This window comes from Ceratotherium simum, chromosome 3 (assembly GCF_057802395.1).
Source record: "Ceratotherium simum simum isolate JZ-2026a chromosome 3, ASM5780239v1, whole genome shotgun sequence".
Classification (NCBI taxonomy): Eukaryota; Metazoa; Chordata; class Mammalia; order Perissodactyla; family Rhinocerotidae; genus Ceratotherium; species Ceratotherium simum.
Window position 1 is genome coordinate 24,117,553 of NC_141902.1, and position 5,595 is coordinate 24,123,147.

Here is a 5,595-nt window from a genome sequence, read left to right on the forward strand (position 1 = left end):
CTTTTTTTCCTTACAGCCCTCTATCTTCCTGTCTTTAGCTCCTTCCTTTTTTCCCAAGACTCTCAAGCACACATTTTGTTTTCTGGCAAAGCTGACATTATTTTAGCTGTTATTTTATTTTATTTTATTATTATTATTTTGGTGAGGAGATCAGCCCTGTGCTAACATCTGCCAATCCTCCTCTCTCTCTCTTTTTTTTTTTTTTTGCTGAGGAAGACTGGCCCTGGGCTAACATCGATGCCCATCTTCCTCCACTTTATATGGGACACCGCCACAGCATGGCTTACCAAGCAGTGTGTTGGTGCACGCCCGGGATCCAAACCAGTGAACCCCGGGCCGCCGCAGCAGAGTGCACGCACTTAACCGCTTGCCCCACGGGGCAGGCCCTTATTTTAGCTGGTTTTAACAATAGATTCATATCACAAGCCCTCTTTTATGATGTCTTTTTATTATTTCTGGCAGTGAAGGTTTTGAACCAGAATGTGTATCTGGAGCACGGGCTCATAATTAATAGAGGTGTTGTAACACGGTGGCCCCAGAGCTATATCGTGCCTTCACATCAAAAGGCAAGCCTGAGCACTGAGCTCACGCCCCTCAGAGGTGGGGAGAGTAGCAGGCCACCATGATATGCTCACCGGTGATGTAGCTGGCATCTGGAGAACACAGGAAGGACACTAATCCTTCACAGTCCTCAGGCCACCCCACTCTGCATGAAAAGAGGAGATGGTGCTGAGAGTAATGATGCTTCCCCATGAGCTCTGGTCTCCTGTGGGATGCTGTGAAGTCAAGACCCCCGTGGGGATGAAAGAAGGGCAGCAAGTGGAGATATGTGGGCTCTGCAGGAACCTTTACCCATCCCAGGGCTAGGCGGATCATCAGATCGCAGAAAGAGGAATGGGTAATAGCCTGCAGAGGGCTGGTGTGTGATCTTTTATCCATCATAAAGTTTCTGAGGTTATGTTAATCCAGATCTAGAAAGGACACTGCCTCACCCACAACCTACTTCTGTACTCCATGCAGTCCCTTCATATGGTCCCAAAAGGCTGAGTCCTCACATAGCTAAAGGCAAAGTCAAAAGATTAGGGCTGCTCATACAGATGGAGCCACATAGGTGTCACATCATGCAGACCTGTGTCTTTGTGGAAGGGCTACTAGGGGACTTTCTGGGCTGGTCCCTCGCAGAAAACTGAAGTCCTGGTTCTGCTGCTGATACCAAAGGACCAGGGCATCAGAAAGAGAGTCCACAGGTCCAGGTCTGAGAGTCCAGGTCACTGTGGGGCATGGCCTGGCTGGGGAAGGTATCCTAGTGCTCAGAGGGGCAGGAGCAGGAGCTGTCCTTGGTCTTTACCACTTGGCTGAAGTCTGTATCAATGACTCCCGGCACCAGGCAGTTCACCGGGATGTTATTTGCTGCTAGCTATGTGCCAGGGTCTTGGTGAGTCCCAGCAGGGCTGTTTTACTGACATTGTAAGCCCCTAGTTTCTGTGAACAGAAGGGGAAGTAGATGACATATATGGAGAGGAGAGTTTCAACTGAATGTCTAAGCCTGTGCCTGGAAATATATCCCTTCAGCAGCAGCTGCAGAGATCACTGATAATGTCATAAACAAAGTGTAAAAGGCTACCATGTATATTATTTCTGGAGAAGAAAGATCTGAATCATGCATTGATCAAATTTCCATGTAGGTGTGCCCCACCTAGCAATGGCCTGTCCTGGACCTCTCTACTTTTCTTGGAAAATGGGGCTATGCCTTTTCTCCTAATCTAGATAAATAGTTCACACTTGCAGCTTCTGGGCCATACATCCCAACTGAGGAGACCAAAACCACAGAGCTTCTCCTGGGAAGAGAAAGAAGGGGTAAATACAGGTGGAGCCACATAGGAATGGGGCAAATACAGACAGCGGGGGCATGGACAGAAGTGGAGACTGTGAACTATGACAGCAAGCGAGAGGAGTTTAGGCCAGGATTAGAGCCGTGTCCTGCCTTCATTCAACCTGTCTCTTCTGTCCTAGAGCATCCTGAGGTCCAGGACCAACTTTTTGTTTTCATGCCACGCTTGGGCACTCAATATTCACTAAGGAGTACTAGTATGAACGCTTTTATGAAATATAGCCAACATTTGCCTTTATTCCAGACTATTGATCTCTTTTCTGGCTTGAGGGTGTTCTACACCAGGTACACTTAGGAGTAACATCAAAAGTACTTCCCAATGGATCCTTTGGAATCTCAATTCCAGAAGTTCCATGTTTCCCCAGCTCTGCACCAAAATCCTCTGGAAAAGTTTCCCTCAAGGATCCTCAATGCTTCCTCATCTACCAAGTCTAATGACCTTTGTTCAGACTTCACCTCTCTAGCCAGCAGTTTACTGTCACATCAAACATTGTAGACAAAAATTTCCCTTCTGGAATACTTGTTTGGTCTTCTTGAGAAATTTGCATTCCTGCCTCTCTTTTTCCCTCAACCTACTCAGTCCCTTTCCCTCATTGTCTATTCTTTCTTGGCCCATAAATCAAGATGCATTTTTTTGTCACTCAGGTATTTTCTCTTCATGCTCTCTTTTAATTTAGAAAGAAGATGAAATGCATAGAATTCTTTTGTTTAGCTGACCCAGAGTCTGAAACTCAAACTCTCACTTTTCTTGTATCACTGGCCCAGCCAAGCCTGTGTTTCACTGAGAAGGTATAACTCAACATCTGGCCCCTCTTGCTCCAGCACCCCTGCTCCATATTTGACACCAAATGACTTCCTCCCCACCCGCTTCTCTGCCATCATTCCCTGTTCTCCATGTAGGGAAGCAGCTGGCTCAGCTGCAGGGCTGGGGCCTTCACGTTGACATTCAGGATCTGAAATCAGAGTAAATGAGGGGTGGGGGAGGGTAGACAGTCAGTCCAGTGTGTGTTCTCACTATGTTAGCAAATATACTGCATTAGAATGTGGGCATCACGGCCTCTAACAATGGGGAATGGGGAGAGTGCTGGCTTTCTTTGACATGCATGGTGGGGAGACATCCTAAAGAGGCAGGAACATGGAGATCAGGCTGAGGATTCTGCAGGCAGAAGACCCTAGAGTCTATAGGATGTCTCCCCATGTCTCCAAGGGCACCAGTCAGAAAAGAATGCTCCATCTTGGGCTGAGGAGGCACTGGCCAGATGAGTCTGGGGAAGGCTGGTGTTATGTGCTGAATTGTGTACCACCTAAATTTATATGTTGAAGTCCTAACCTCTAGTACATCAGAATGTGACATTACTTGGAAATAAGGTCATTGCAGATGTGGTAAAGATGAAATCAGATTGGAGTAGGATGGGCCCTAATCCCAACGAATGGTGTCCTTATTAAAAGGGGAAATTTGGAGACACACACACATGCACACGGAGAACACCATGTGAAGATGAGCGTAGAGATTGAAGTGATGCTTCTATAAGCCAAGGAACACCAAAGGTTGCCAGCAAACCACCAGAAGCCAGGCGAGAGGCATGGAACAGATTCTCTCTCACAGCCTCAGAAGAAACCAACCCTGCTGATGCCTTGATCTTGGACTTCTGACTCCAGAACAGTGAGACAATAAATTTCTGTTGTTTAAGCCACCCGGTTTGTGGTACCTTGTTATGGCAGCCCTAGGAAACTAATGCAGCTGGATTTCAGGGTTATTGCCTTTGGCATTAAGCATCGCTGGGCAAGGAAGGGAGTCATTCCCTCTCTGTGCCCCCCACTTGTAGTGCTTATTTGGTTCCATGTTGGACACTCCCTGCAGACTGGGAGCTCTTGGATGGTGGGGACCAGAACTGCAGCTTAGACACTCTTACCTCCCCCTCACAGATGGGGAACTGAGTGAGTTTGTGAGGGAATGGTGGGAGCTGAGGACCAGCCCTGGGTGTGTGAGCCGAGATGGAGAGAGGGTCACACAGAAGGTGAGGATGCCGTCTGACTCATCGCACACCAGCTTCCCCAGACCTCACTTTGTCCCAGACCTGCTTACCGCTCCCCAAGGTACTTCCCACCAAAAGAATGACCCCTGCCACACACCCCAGGAAATCAACACCCCCACAGTATTCCAGGGCCTGCAGGGGAGAAGGGGACATAGAGGACCAGGGTCAGAGACAGAAAGAAGGTTTCTTCTGCAGGGGGAGGTGGTTCCTGTTTGCTGTCCCTGCGGCAATGTCCGGTCAAATCCAGGAGAGGATCACACCAAGTGAGGATGGAGAGCCATCTCTCTTCATCAGACTCAAAACATCTCACTCTGCAGATCTGTGAACCCGTTCAGGTGTATGGTGGGCCTGAGGGGTGACCAGTGCCGAGCACATGGTTGGCCTTAAATCCTGTGCTGATGCTCTTGAATCAGGTTATAGTTTTAAAATAACCACTCTCCCTCACCATGGCCACCAGCTGCTCCTGGTCCCAGGCCTTCCCACATGGCACATAGTTCCCATCATGCTCAGCCCTTCCCCCTGCAGCACTGCGACTGCCTGGTCCACATTCTGCTGCTTCCAGCTGCTGACCACCACGTGGGCCCTGTCCTGGGTCAGATGCTGGGTGATGGTGAAGCCAATCTTGGGAGCAGAGATGGAGAGGATGTGACAACTCCATTTCAGCTGAACCCCTCTCTTCAGGTGTTTTCCTGTCTCTGAGACCCTTTCCCCTACCCTCTACCCTTTAAATCCTCTCCACAGCCCAGAGCCTATAAGCCCTCCCTTTCCTACGGATGGTCAGAGGACTAGGAGAGATGGGGTGAGTCAGGGCATGAGGCAGCAGCACCAGGGTCGCTTGTCACCCTGTGGATTCCCAGCGAGGGGTACTTACCCACTTGTGGACCCCTGTGGTCACAGCAACCATATTGACCAATGTCCCCCTGCTGTTAGCTTCGCTGCTGGTGCTCCTCCAAGAGAGTGAGACTGTAAGGGGCAGGGGGCATGGGCCACTGTTTAAAACATGCTGGCCTCTGTCTGGTCTCTCTCGATGAACTCAGCTCGGGGACGTCTCTGACGGAGGTCATGACAGAGCCAATACGTAACTTCCCACTTTTCCCCTCGATGAGTCCTCTCTTTGAGCTAAGTTCAACAACCTCTTTGTGCACCTGCCTTGACCTCTAGCTCCTGGCTCAGAGATTGGGACACAATTGGCACGCAGCCATGTTTTCTAAGTAACTAAAAATTGTTTGCTTTCTTTAAAATGCCTATACATACAGTTTGTGCTTAAAAAAAAAGTTCTTAGAAGATTCTCTATCTCATAGTTTCTAAACTGTGGTTGGTCTATAAAGAGTTTTTAAGAAGTAGAAAAGCAGAAGTGAGATGAGGGCCATGGCCATGTTTCTGTTTCTGCGCTTAAGCGTGGCCAAAGCACTGCTTGTTCTTTGCAGTGGTGATTCCTCCTCGCTTCTGCCCTCCACATCATGCTGACTGTCTGCTTGGCTGCAGCAACATCTCCTGTAGAACCCAAGCTATACGGGTCAGGCAACTCCAGGGGCTGAAATGTTGGGTGAATCAATCTACCTCACCATGCCAGTCATGGTCCTAGGCTCAGGAGATGCCACAGAGATCAAGAGAGACCCAGGGCCTGCCCTCAAGGAGCTCACCTTCTCGTGGGGACGCAGACAGTGA

At 49.1% G+C, this 5,595-nt stretch overlaps 1 pseudogene; it reads right to left on the reverse strand.

Annotated features, from left to right (window-relative positions):
- Positions 1-594: 594 nt before the first annotated feature.
- LOC101400409 (dehydrogenase/reductase SDR family member 2, mitochondrial-like) lies at positions 595-4,831 on the reverse strand (annotated as a pseudogene).
- Between the last annotated feature and the right edge of the window lie 764 nt (positions 4,832-5,595).